Below are 14,144 nucleotides of genomic sequence, written 5' to 3' on the forward strand. Positions count from 1 at the left end.
CAGATAAAACCCTTTCATTTGATTGGAAGACCCACAAGTCATTCAAAACCCACTGCTTGACTTTCCCTGTACCACCACCATGTCTCATTCTGGTACATTCTGATTCTTTACCTTTCTCCCAAAGTGTACAGTCGTCGTCAAAAGTTTTGTCTTCACAAAGTTCACTGCTTCAGTGTTGAGATATTTTTGTCAGATGTTACTATGGTATACTGAAGTATAATTACAAGCATTCCATACGTGTCAAAGGCTTTTATTGACAATTACATTAAGTTTATGCAAAGATCTATTTGCAGTGTTGACCCTTCTTTTTCAAGACCTCTGCAATCCACCCTGGCATGCTGTCAATTAATTCTGGGCCACATCCTGACTGATGGCAGCCCATTCTTGCATAATCAATGCTTGGAGTTTGTCAGAATTTGTGGGGTTTTGTTTGTCCACCCACCTTGAGGATCGACCACAAGTTCTCAATGGGATTAAGGTCTGGGGAGTTTCCTGGCCATGGACCCAAAATGTCGATGTTTCGTTCCCCGAGCCACTTAGTTATCACTTTTGCCTTATGGCAAGGTGCTCCATCATGCTGGAAAAGGCATTGGTCGTCACCAAACTGTTCTTGGATGGTTGGGAGAAGTTGCTCTCGGAGGATGTGTTGGTACCATTCTTTATTCATGGCTGTGTTCTTAGGCAAAATTGTGAGTGAGCCCACTCCCTTGGCTGAGAAGCAACCCCACACATGAATGGTCTCAGGATGCTTTACTGTTGGCATGACACAGGACTGATGGTAGCACTCCCGTTGTCTTCTCCGGACAAGGTGTTTTCCGGATGCCCCAAACAATCGGAAAGGGGATTCATCAGAGAAAATGACTTTACCCCAGTCCTCAGCAGTCCAATCCCTGTACCTTTTGCAGAATATCAGTCTGTCCCTGATGTTTTTCCTGGAGAGAAGTGGCATCTTAGCTGCCCTTCTTGACACCAGGCCATCCTCCAAAAGTCTTCGCCTCACTGTGCGTGCAGATGCACTCACACCTGCCTGTTGCTATTCCTGAGCAAGCTCTGCACTGGTGGTGCCCCGATCCCGCAGCTGAATCTTTAGGAGACGGTCCTGGCACTTGCTGGACTTTCTTGGGTGCCCTGATGCCTTCTTCACAACAATTGAACCTCTCTCCTTGAAGTTCTTGATGATCTGATAAATGGTTGATTTAGGTGCAATCTTACTAGCAGCAATATCCTTGCCTGTGAAGCCCTTTTTGTGCAAAGCAATGATGACGGCACGTGTTTCCTTGCAGGTAACCATGGTTAACAGAGGAAGAACAATGATTTCAAGCACTACCCTCCTTTTAACGCTTCCAGTCTGTTATTCTAACTCAATCAGCATGACAGAGTGATCGCCAACCTTGTCCTCGTCAACACTCTCACCTGTGTTAACGGGAGAATCATTGACATGATGGCAGCTGGTCCTTTTGTGGCAGGGCTGAAATGCAGTGGAAATGTTTTTGGGGGATTAAGTTCATTTTCATGGCAAAGAGGGACTTTGCAATTCATCTGATCACTCTTCATGACATTCTGGAGTATATGCAAATTACCATCATCAAAACTGAGGCCGCAGACTTGGTGAAAATTAGTATTTGTGTCATTCTCTCAACTTTTGACCACGACTGTACATTCCCCTCATTAATTCAAAAGGAATGGACTGTTGTGAGGATGTCATGCAATCATGCATGCACCAAAAACCAATGATTTTTAAATGAATGAGGGGGGAGTGAAAATGTGCACATTTCTGGAGATTGGTAGAGAATCTGAATGCAACCTACGATGTAGTTTGGTCTAAGGTAGTGGCCCTAGTAGCTATTCAAGAGTGCATTGTTTCACCATTTCATGACTGACAGCCTATTTGGACTGCAATTTCATATGCATAGAGTAGTGCCTGATATAACAATTGCAGATGGCAGTATGGATTATGTTTTGATGTACAGGAAATCCCAGTAATCACAAAGACTTAACCTCTTGAATGTTAGGGCAAAATGTAGATTTCTGCTTAATAGACATGCCTAAAAGTAATAATTTTTCATGAGATGGCCATAAACAACTGGTAATGCTGCATTGGTTTAGGTCTGGAACTCCATTTTCTGGTAAATTGTTTTATAAATTGCTGGTGTACATAGTACAGATATTAAATTATGTTTTACTATTCAACAAAAGTAGGGCAATAAACCTTGAAATGACAAACGCTTTCTAAATATAAACGCAACATGTGAAGTGTTGGGCCCATGTTTCATGAGCTGAAATAAAAGATCTCAGACATTCTCCATACGCACAAAAAGCTAATTTCTCAAATTTTGTGCACAAATTTGTTTACATCCATGTTAGTGAGCATTTCTCCTTTGCCAAGATAATCCATCCACCTGACAGGTGTGGCATATCAATAATCTGATTAAACAGCATGATCATTACACAGGTGCACCTTGTGCTGGGGACAATAAAAGGCCACTCTTAAATGTGCAGTTTGTCACAACATGTCTCAAGTTTTGGGGGAGCGTGCAATTGGCATGCTGACTGCAGGAATGTCCACCAGAACTGTTGCCAGATAATTGAATGTTCATTTCTCTACCATAAGATACCTCCAAAGTTGTTTTAAAGAATTTGGCAGTACATCCAACCGGCCTCACAACCGCAGACCACGTGTATGGCGTCATGTGGGCAAGCGGTTTGTTGATGTCAAAGTTGTGAACAGAGTGCTCAATGGTGGCGGGTGGGGTTATGGTATGGGCCAGCATAAGCAATGAACACAATTGCATTTTATCGATGGCAATGTGATGCACAGAGATACTGTGACGAGATCCTGAGGCCCATTGTCGTGCCATTCATCCGCCACCATCACCTCATGTTTCAGTATGATAATGCATGGCCCCATGTCACAAGGATCTGTACACAATTCCTGGAAGCTGAACATTTCCCAGTTCTTCCATGGCCTGCATACTCACCACACGTCACCCATTGAGTATGTTTGGGATGCTCTGGATCGGCGTGTACGACAGCGTGTTCCAGTTCCCGCCAATATCCAGCAACTTGAAGAGGAGTGGGACAACACAGCCATTGAAGAGGAGTGGGACAACATTCCACAGACCACAATCAACAGCCTGATCAACTCAAAGGAGATGCGTCACGCTGCATGAGGCAAATGGTGGTCACATTTCTTTAAAGGTATCTGTGACCAGCCAAGCGTCGGCTGGAGTGGCGTAAATCTCGCCGCCATTGGACTCTGGAGCAGTGGAAACGCGTTCTCTGGAGTGATGAATCACGCTTCACCATCTGGCAGTCTGACGGACAAATCTGGGTTTGGCGGATGCCAGGAGAACGCAACCTGCCCCAATGCATAGTGCCAACTGTAAAGTTTGGTGGAGGAGGAATAATGGTCTGGGGCTGTTTTTCATGGTTCAGGCTCCTTAGTTCCAGTGAAGAGAAATCTTAACGCTACAGCATACATTGACATTCTAGATGATTCTGTGCTTCCAACTTTGTGGCAACAGTTTGGGGACGGCCCTTTCCTGTTTCAGCATGACAATGCCCTCATGCACAAAGCGAGGTTCATAATGAAATGGTTTGTTGAGATCAGTGTGGAAGAAATTGACTGGCCTGCACAGAGCCCTGACCTCAACCCCATCGAATACCTTCAGGATGAATTGGAACGCTGACTGCGAGCCAGGCCTAATCGTCCAACATCAGTGCCCGACCACACTAATGCTCTTGTGGCTGAATGGAAGTCCCCGCAGCAATATTCCAACATCTAGTGGAAAGCCTTCCCAGAAGAATGGAGGCTGATATAGCAGCTAAGGGGGGACCAACTCCATATTAATGCCCATGATTTTGGAATGAGATGTTTGACGAGCCTGTGTCCACATACCTTTGGTCATGTAGTGTATAAATACTACATGACCAAAAGTATATGGACACCTGCTTGTCGAACATTCAAGCATGCAGGGGAAATATACAAAAGTATTATTAGAGAGAGAGTCTTTTAAAAGCGAACCATGTCCCCTTCCCTTGGCTGTGCATGTTTCTAACAGAAAACAGCATCAGTAAGTGTCCCACACGAGTGATGACTGCTCACCTCCAAAGCTTAGAAGAGCACTTTGCGACCTACTTCCCAATCCGTTTGACTGTGATCCTGGCTCAGTTGACATGACGGTAAGTGAAATCAAATAGCTGATCGAGCTGTCATGTGACCGAATGCATTCATGGGTCACTACGGAGGAGTTTTGGTTCCTGACTCAAAGTGAATACCTTGCCGTATCCCTCTGAGCATTAATGCAGCTTTCAAAACAACTGGGAACTGGGAAATCTCAAACTTCCGACTTCAGTGCGTTCAAAACAACTGGGAACTCTAAAAAAAACGAGCTCCGACTGGGAAAAATTGTTTTGAACGGTTATCCAACTCAGAATTCCAACTCGCGAACTCTGGGCTCTTTCTAGAGCTCCGACTTTCCTACCTGAAGATCACTGACGTCCAGTAGCGGTGCGTGGGTAAAATCACTGGGGAAGCCAAGCCCCCCCCCCCAACCTATGTGTTGTTATAATTGTGTTGTTTTCTCTATAACCTGTAAATTCATATGCCTTGCGACTGTGATATACAGGCCTAAAGGCCGAGACAATAAGAAGACACAGTGGCAGAATAAATTCAACCACACCTTTGTTTTATCACAAAACCGGATAGCAACCTCGGTCCAGTGAAGTCCACAAAGCATATTGCATGTACAGTTACAGACAATTACGTGACCTACACTAAACAACTATTGATTTATAACCACAGAGACTTACCGCAAGTCGCAAAGAAAACAGGAGCTGCCTCCACTATTCCAGCACCATTTCAATTTCAACATCATCAAATCAGTCTAATACAGTGACAACTAAAAGACACCAAAAACAATTTAGTCCAATCAACGTAAGCTAAATATGATGTGGCTGTCCATGGTTAGGATTTTTGTGTGTGCGCGCGTTCGTGCAAGTAGAAAAACATGTTGACTCACCCTACTTGTAGAAAAACACCAATGCCATCCTCCTCTCTTTCATGTTGATGAAACGGTCTATCACTCTGTCATACAGTAGACACTTTTATTTTTTGTTGTCCTAGGCTACCTGGCTAAAATGCTTGCTCGCTAGCCTAACTTCCATTCATGGGCAACATTAGCTAGTTAACATTAGCCTTCTACATCTAGCTACATATTGAAATTCCATCCTCTCAGGCCAGGGCACAATAATGTATGAATTAATGGTTGGATCAGAATCGTCGTTGTAATCATTGACCAGTACAGAGAATGAAGTAAAACCACAAGTCCAAATCCCTATCTCCAACCATGGCTAATTTAGGAAAGGGCCAATTAACAGCTAGCTAGCCACCGAGGACAACAACACAACGAGATGCAACAATTCAAGTGTTTCTGTCAATGACGTATGCTCTCAATGGGATTTGATAGGAATGACGCCAAATCCAAGCTGGCTTCCCTTTACACTTTTTTTTGGTGCGCCAGGACCATTCACAGTTGAGCTCGCTCAGTTTAGCTCAACGCTGATTGGCTAATTTTGTATACTTTTTTTGTCAAGGGAGGCCAGATGCTTGCTGGCTTCCCTTGCCTTCAATGCTACGGGTGGCAACAATGTCAAACTCGTTTGGACCAGACAGAATCAGATAGATGGCCGACACGTAGAGAGACAGAGGGGTGCTGTTTCGCTCGCTCGGACGCTTTCTCCTGTGAGATACATTCAGCCTCTTGCGAATTGAAGGAAAATTATGAAACACAGAGAGACGAAAGATAAATTATTTTATATTTTTTTATTGGTCAATTTTTTGGGGAAGTCTGGCTTCCCTTGGCATCCATGAATACACGCCACTGCTGATGTCATGATTTGACCTTGTATTTTTCAGAGTTCCCAGTTGCCTTGAAAGCACCATAAAACTCATGGTACCCTTCACCATCTCATATCTGTGTGAAGCTGGATTCAGTGCTCTCGTCTGCATTAAAACCAAATATCGAACCAGGTTGGATGTGACAGCAGATATGAGCTGCGCATTGTCAACCACGCCCCCTGACTTTGAGAAGCTCCGACGCGACATGAATCAAGCACACCCATCTCATTAGTGGTGGTGAGATAAGATACATTATTTCAGACTAATTTGCCATTGACTGTTATAGCCCCACATTACAAGTGAGTTGAGAAGACAATCAGAAATACTGTTAGAATGTTTTTCAATTGACTGCCATAGCCCCAAATAAAAAAGTTGGCTGTTAATTACATATTATTTTCACATGGTTGGGGTTACGAGAGTTTCCAGATATGTGGGCCCAAAAAGTTTGGGAACCCCTGCCCTAACCTTAACCCTTCCTCTTCCCCTAACTTTAACCCTTTAACCTAACTCCTAAACGTAACCTTTCATAACATATTGTTATACATTTTGTATAACGTGAACGTCTAGCAACCAAAAGGTTGCGAGTTCGAATCTCATCACAGACAACTTTTCAACTACTTACTACTTTTTAGCTTCTTTGCAACTACTTAGCATGTTAGCTAACCCTTACCTTAACCCTTTTAGCTAACCCTTCCCCTAACCCCTAAACTTAAACCTAAGGCCACTTAGCTAGAATTCGTAACATATTATACGTTGCCATTTCGTTACATTTTGTACGCTTTGCTTATTCGTAACATATTGTATGTTTTGCAAATTCGGAACATATCATATGAAACGGGTGATGGACATCCACAAATTAATACATACCATACGAAACGTAACATATCATACTAAATGGAGTGTCGAGGGGGGTGCTGAAAAAGAAAAATGCCCATGCTACAGATGCTATATTGGTCCGCTAATACAGGACTAGTAAAGGCCCAGCGCACTGCTTCTATTTTTTGTATTAATATATATTTGTTATGTTCGATCGTGTTAATGCCAGTAGACATCAGGCGTGTTATTGTTTTTTATCATGCCTCTAGGATTATAATACTCCACATATAAGCCAGGGGTTTTAAGACTATTAGTAGCTGCATGTAGAGGAAAACACATCACATGAGATATGACCGGAAAGATTTCCTTAGGACTTTCTGTTAAAATATTTCCATTAGATGACATAAAAAGATGGGTTAGAATCATTGAAACAAACTGGATTTATGCTGCATCCTCACCCTTTATTTTTTATTTTTTACTACCAACTAGGAGGTGAGTAATGGTCTATAATACAGCACAGAGCGTCCCCTGCTGTGGCTAGGCGATTTGATCTGTGAATGTAAGGCAAATGAAAGCCGTCAGGGTGGGAGGGTGGGGGGGAAAGGGACTGGAAGAGTGAGAGAGGGAGGAGGGGAAAGGGACTGGAAGAGGATAATGGTATTTAAAATTTTAAGTACGCAGATCCTCAGTCAGCTACATTAGACGGTCAGGGTTGTTTCTTTCAACTGGTATTCTGCTGTGAGTGACTCAGGAGAGGGTATTAGACCTGTGGTAATGCCTCCACACCACTCAGTGAGCCGCTGCGTCTGACCAGGGCCCAGCACAGGACTCGAGAATGCTCAAGAACAGGAGACAGAGCCTTTTCCCCAACTACAAAGTGGGGGGGATAGGCCCCACATACAAGGACCCAGAGGAGGACTACAATGTTCTCCTCACCCAGAACAACTTGGTGAAACAATGGAACTCCATGCAAGAGCTCAGCCAAGACATCTACGACATCTATGCAGAGTACGAAGATGAGGAAGATGTTGTAATGGCCTCCCCAACAAGAGCTCTCTCCTCTCTTGTGAAGAACTACATGCTGAACATCAACGTAGGTGGGAAGGTGTATCAGATCTCCTACAGGGTTGCTGCCAAGTATCCCAAGACGAGGATCGGCTGCCTGGCGACATACACGGACCACAACAGAAAGCTGGACCTGTGTGACGACTATATTGTCCAGAACAACGAGTTTTTTTTCGACAGGGACCCGGACATCTTCCACAGCATCTTCAACTTCTACCGGACGGGCGTGCTCTGGATCAAGGACGAGCTGTGTCCCAGGAACTTCCTTGAGGAGATCAACTATTGGGGCGTTAGGATCAAGAACACACACCGCTGCTGCCGCATCTCCTTTGAGGAGCGCCAGGATGAACTCAATGAGCAGCTGAAGATCCAGCGGGAGCTGGAGGCCGAGGTGGAGCTGGAGGAGAATGAGGACCTGTTCCATGGGATGGCGTTCGGCCAGTTGCGCTGCATCATCTGGAACCTGATGGAGAAGCCCTTCTCCTCCGTCACCGCCAAGCTCATGGCTGTGGCTTCCAGCTTCTTCGTGCTGGTGTCCCTGGTGGCCATGACGCTGAACACGGTGGAGGAGATGCAGTACACCACCCCCACGGGCCAGCTGAGCGGGAAGACCTACGGGGAGTATGTGGAAACCTTCTGCATCGCTTTCTTCACAATGGAGTACCTGCTACGTCTGGTGTCCACGCCAGACCTGCGACGCTTCGGGAAAAGCGTCCTGAACGGGGTGGACCTGATCGCCATCTTTCCCCTCTACCTGCAGCTGGTGCTGGAGTGCTTCGAGAACGACGACTACGGGAAGCACCAAGACATCGAGACGGTGGGCCGGGTGGGCAAATTGGGCCAGGTGCTGAGAATCATGCGTTTGATGAGGATCTTCCGTATCTTGAAGCTGGCACGCCACTCTACGGGGCTGAGCATTCGGCTTCACGCTGCGCCAGTGCTACCAGCAGGTGGGCTGCCTATTCCTCTTCATCGCCATGGGAATCCTCACCTTCTCTGCCATGGTGTACACGGTTGAACATGACGTCCATCAGACCAACTTCACAAGCATCCCTCAGGCATGGTGGTGGGCAGCTGTAAGTCATCCCATTCTATTACATTGGTCATTCTAAGTAATTTGCTTAATATTATTGTATTACCTCATTGATTAGTTTAGTTATTTTGAAATGTTTGTACTGTTATGTTCCAGTAAGTAACTGGTGTATTATTACAATATCACTGCAAATTCTGGACTATCATTATTCAGCACACTCTGACCTTGCTCTGTGCTGACTGAGTATCTTCCGATGTGTTTATGTGGTACTGTTAAACACATACAATTGGGTTTTACACAGCATGGAGCAACATTGATTCATTGTTACCTGCAGATTCCGATATGACATTTCAATTCCACCTAGAACTAATAATAATAATAATAATAATAATATGCCATTTAGCAGACGCTTTTATCCAAAGCGACTTACAGTCATGTGTGCATACATTTTTACGAATGGGTGGTCCCGGGGATCGAACCCACTACCCTGGCGTTACAAGCACCATGCTCTACCAATTGAGCTACAGAGGCCTTAGTTACAAACATGCTGCCAGAAATACAGTGCCTTCGGAAAGTATTCAGACCCCTTGACTTTTTCCACATTTTGTTACGTTACAGCCTTATTCTAAACTGGATTAAATAAATAAAAATCCTCCGCAATCTATACACTATACCCCATAATGACAAAGTGAAAACAGGTTTTTAGACATTTCTGCAAAATACTCTTCCTAGAGCTGGCCTCCCGGCCAAACTGAGCAATCGGGGGAGAAGGACCTTGGTCAGGGAGGTGACCAAAAACCCGATGGTCACTCTGACAGAACTCTAGATTTCCTCTGTGGAGATTGGAGAACCTTCCAGAAGGACAACCATCTCTGCAGCACTCCACCAATCAGGCCTTTATGGTAGAGTGGCCAAATGGAACTGCTTGGAGTTTGCTAAAAGGCACCTAAAGACTCTCAGACCATGAGAAACAAGATTCTCTGGTCTGATGAAACCAAGATTGAACTCTTTGGCCTGAATGCCAAGCCTCACGTCTGGAGGAAACCTGGCACCATCCCTACGGTGAAGCATGGTGGTGGCAGCGTCATGCTGTGTGGATTTTTTTCAGCGGCAGGGACTGGGAGACTAGTCAGGATCGAGGCAAAGATGAATGGTGCAAAGTACAGAGAGATCCTTGATGAAAACCTGCTCCAGAGCGCTCAGGACCTCACAGTGGGGCGAAGGTTCACCTTCTAACAGGACATCGACCCTAAGCACACAGCCAATACATCGCAGGAGTGGCTTCGGGACAAGTCTCTGAATGTCCTTGAGTGGCCCAGCCAGAGCCCGGACTTGAACCCGATCTAACATCTCTGGAGAGACCTGAAAATAGCTGTGTAGCAACTCTCCCCATCCATCCTGACAGAGCTTGAGAGGATCTGTAGAGAAGAATGGGAGAAACTCCCCAAATACAGGTGTGCCAAGCTTGTAGCGTCATACCCAAGAAGACTCAAGGCTGTAATCGCTGCCAAAGGTGCTTCAACAAAGTCCTGAGTAAAGGGTCTGAATACTTATGTAAATGTGATATTCCAGTTTTATTATTTGTTTTCGCAACAAATCTCAAAAACATTTAAATCAATTTTAGAATAAGGCTGTAACGTAACAAAATGTGGAAAAAGTCAAGGGGTCTGAATACTTTCCGAATGCACTGAAGATAGCTTCATCACACCCTTGTCAAGTACAGTAGCCTTTTATCACTGTTACCTTTAAGAGGCATCTTCACATTGCCAATAGCCTGTCCTGCCCTGATGTCTTGACCTTGTTTCATTAGGGCTGACTCAGCAGATGTGGAAGCTATTTTCCATTGCCTACTAAATACAATGGTATTAAAGAGGGCTGGACTCTGGTTCCCTCTCACTGCCAGGGAAAGGCATTTAGGGATTTCCTTTGAGGCACTTCAAACTTATTTAAAGGAGCTAGATGACATGGGATTTGATCTGTCATACACTACCAGTCAAACGTTTGGTCACACCTACTCATTCAAGGGTTTTTCTTAATTTTTTACATTGTAGAATAATAGTGAAGACATCAAAACTATTAAATAACACATATGGAATCATGTAGCAGCCAAAAAAGTGTTAAACAAATAAAATTATATTTGAGATTTTTCAAATAGCCACCCTTTGCCTTCATGACAGCTTTGCACACTCATGGCATTCTCTCAACCAGCTTCATGAGGTAGTCACCTGGAATGCATTTCAATTAACAGGTGTGCCTTCTTAAAAGTCAATTTGTGGAATTGATTTCCTTCTTAATGCGTTTGAGCCAATCAGTTGTGGTTTGACAAGGTAGAGGGGGGTATACAGAAGATAGCCCTATTTGGTAAAAGACCAAGTCCATATTATGGCAAGGACAGCTCAAATAAGCAAAGAGAAACGATAGTCCATCATTACTTTAAGATATGAAGGTCAGTCAATCCGGAAAATCTCAAGAACTTTGAAAGTTTCTTCAAGTGCAGTCGCAAAAACTATCAAGCGCTATGATGAAACTGGCTCTCATGAGGACCACCACAGGAATGGAAGACCTCTGCTGCAGAGGATAAGTTCGAGTTACCAGCCTCAGAAATTGCAGCCCAAATAAATTCCTTTACAGAGTTCAAGTCACAGACACCTCAACATCAACTGTTCAGAGGGGACTGTGTGAATCAGGCCTTCATGGTCGAATTGCTGCAAAGAAACCACTACTAAATGACACCAATAAGAAGAAGAGACCTGCTTGGGCCAAGAAACACGAGCAATGGACATTAGACCGGTGGAAATGTGTCCTTTGGTCTGGAGTCCAAATTGGACATTTTTGGTTCCAACCGCTGTGTCTTTGTGAGACGCGGTGTGGGTGAACGGATGATCTCCGCATGTGTATTTTCCACCGTAAAGCATGGAGGAGGAGGTGTTATGGTGTGGGGGTGCTTTGCTGGTGACATTGTCTGTGATTTATTTAGAATTCAAGGTACACTTAACCAGCATGGCTACCACAGCATTTTGCAGCGATACGCCATCCCATCTGGTTTGGGTTAAGTGGGATTATCATTTGTTTTTCCACAGGACAATGACCCAACCCACCTCCAGGCTGTGAAAGGGCTATTTGACCAAGAAGGAGAGTGATGGAATGCTGCATCAGATGACCTGGCCTCCACAATCCCCTGACCTCAACCCAATTGAGATGGTTTGGGATGAGTCGGACGGCAGAGTGAAGGAAAAGCAGCCAACAAGTGCTCAGCATATGTGGGAACTCCTTCAAGACTGTTGGAAAAGCACTCCAGGTGAAGCTGGTTGAGAGAATGCCAAGAGTGTGCAAAACTGTCATCAAGGCAAAGGGTGGCTATTGGAAGAATCTCAAATATAAAATATATTTTGATTTGTTTTAACACTTTTTTGGTTACTACATGATTCCATATGTGTTATTTCATAGTTTTGATGTAGTCACTATTATTCTACAGTGTAGAAAATAGTAAAAATAAAGAAAAACCCTTGAATGAGAAGGTGTGTCCAAACGTTTGACTGGTACTGTATGTCTACGTCCATTGACTGTAGACCAACCTAGTGCCTTAGTTCTGTAATTCCATTAAACAATGCTTCAACAGCCTTCAGACAGAGGTTGAATATAGCCCCAGAAACAACCTACGTCACTCGCCCTCCTCTCGATTAATCCTCCAAATAAAGCTTTTCACATGGGCTCTCCTTGGCCTCCTCTAAGGCCTGTATTGAGCACAGTGACACGCACACACATATCACGAAGGGTCAACTCGGGGATCAGATTGCAAAGCAAAATGAAAACTGCAATGCACTGCAAGTTGAATCTGAGTCCAGGTTGTAATTTCCTGGCAATGGTAGCAAGTTCAATAGAGACTAGGTTTCTAATGTTTACAGATAACATGACCATTGGCCTTCTCCCTCCCTCAGGTGAGTATCTCTACTGTGGGCTATGGAGACATGTTTCCAGAGACCATCCTGGGCCGTCTGTTTGCTTTCGCCTGCATCTCCTTTGGGATCATTCTGAACGGCATGCCCATCTCCATCCTGTACAACAAGTTCTCAGACTACTACACCAAGCTGAAGTCTTATGAGTACACCTCCACACTGAAGGCTCGGGGCAAGGTCAGGTTCACCAAGAGGACACCCAGGAAGTTTACCAAATGCTGTGACGATGCAGTTCATAAACACACTGGTGAATGTTCTTAGAGCACTATGGGAGACTTTCCATTCAATGAACAGATATGCCATGACAGCATGAAATGATTTCTATCAAGTGGAGTTCCAAGGGAGCTAGAGTTACTATGCATCTCTAGCCCTGTTTATACCTGATTCTAAAATGCATCCTTTATCCTGATCATGTCCATATTCTGATTGTGCCCACATTTTCCGTCAGGTGTAGACGATTAAAATATGTATTGTGATCTGATTGTCATCAGATCTTCCTGACCACCTCCTGAGGTAGTCAGGCATGCTTAGAAGTGTAGACCGATATGGACAGTGAAACCATTTAAATTATCATTATGAAAGAATAGCTGTCAAATAATTTGCATACAGAGAGGGACCAAGAAATCTGGTCACAATGCAGACACAGTGGATGGATGAGAGACACATTTCTGAAAGTATGAGCACAAACAGAATGTGGACAAGATCAGTACAAAGGACACATGTTAGTACCAGGTATAAACGAGGCTTATATCTACTGTTACTGTATAACTGGTTCATTTCAGGTTATTGCTTACATAGATTTCAGCATTGCCAAACATTCTGAGATTCTATGAAATTACATGCTTGGATATTAATGCTCCCAAGGTGCGGAGGGCAACCTTGCGTTGTAGCAAAAATACTGCTGACAAAGAAATATATCAAATATGTTATCAATTTCTGTGTTTTCCCTTTCTGCCTTTACCATGTTAAAACTCTCCTTCAGTTACATTTGAGGTTTAGAATCAATTAATTCCTACAGAAGAAATAAGGCATTTGAAATGCATATTTTAAATTTTTATACCACGCCATTCTGTTCCAATCAAAGCACTACCGTCCCCGACCGCCCTCCACGGCTGGTGGGGTCGGTCTGAAATAATATGTTAAAAATGCAACATCTGGATGAATCTATGGACAGGTTAAATACTCAGCCCCTCCCCCTTTGTATGGGAATCTGTAAGATTGAATCTTCCCAAAGCTGATTAATTAATATGGAAACAGCTTGCAATGTTCCTGCGCTAGCTAGAAGATTAAAAAAAAAAAAGTAGGTCAGTGATCTTGAATGTTCTTTTGTGTTTGGAAAACCTCACAAGTACTCTTAGATAAGAAACATTTTCTT

General features: G+C 44.0%; 1 pseudogene; it reads left to right on the forward strand.

Annotated features, from left to right (window-relative positions):
- The first annotated feature begins 7,406 nt into the window (after positions 1-7,406).
- On the forward strand, positions 7,407-13,209 carry LOC121583243 (annotated as a pseudogene).
- The last annotated feature ends 935 nt before the right edge of the window (positions 13,210-14,144 follow it).

This window comes from Coregonus clupeaformis, unplaced genomic scaffold (assembly GCF_020615455.1).
Source record: "Coregonus clupeaformis isolate EN_2021a unplaced genomic scaffold, ASM2061545v1 scaf0506, whole genome shotgun sequence".
Classification (NCBI taxonomy): Eukaryota; Metazoa; Chordata; class Actinopteri; order Salmoniformes; family Salmonidae; genus Coregonus; species Coregonus clupeaformis.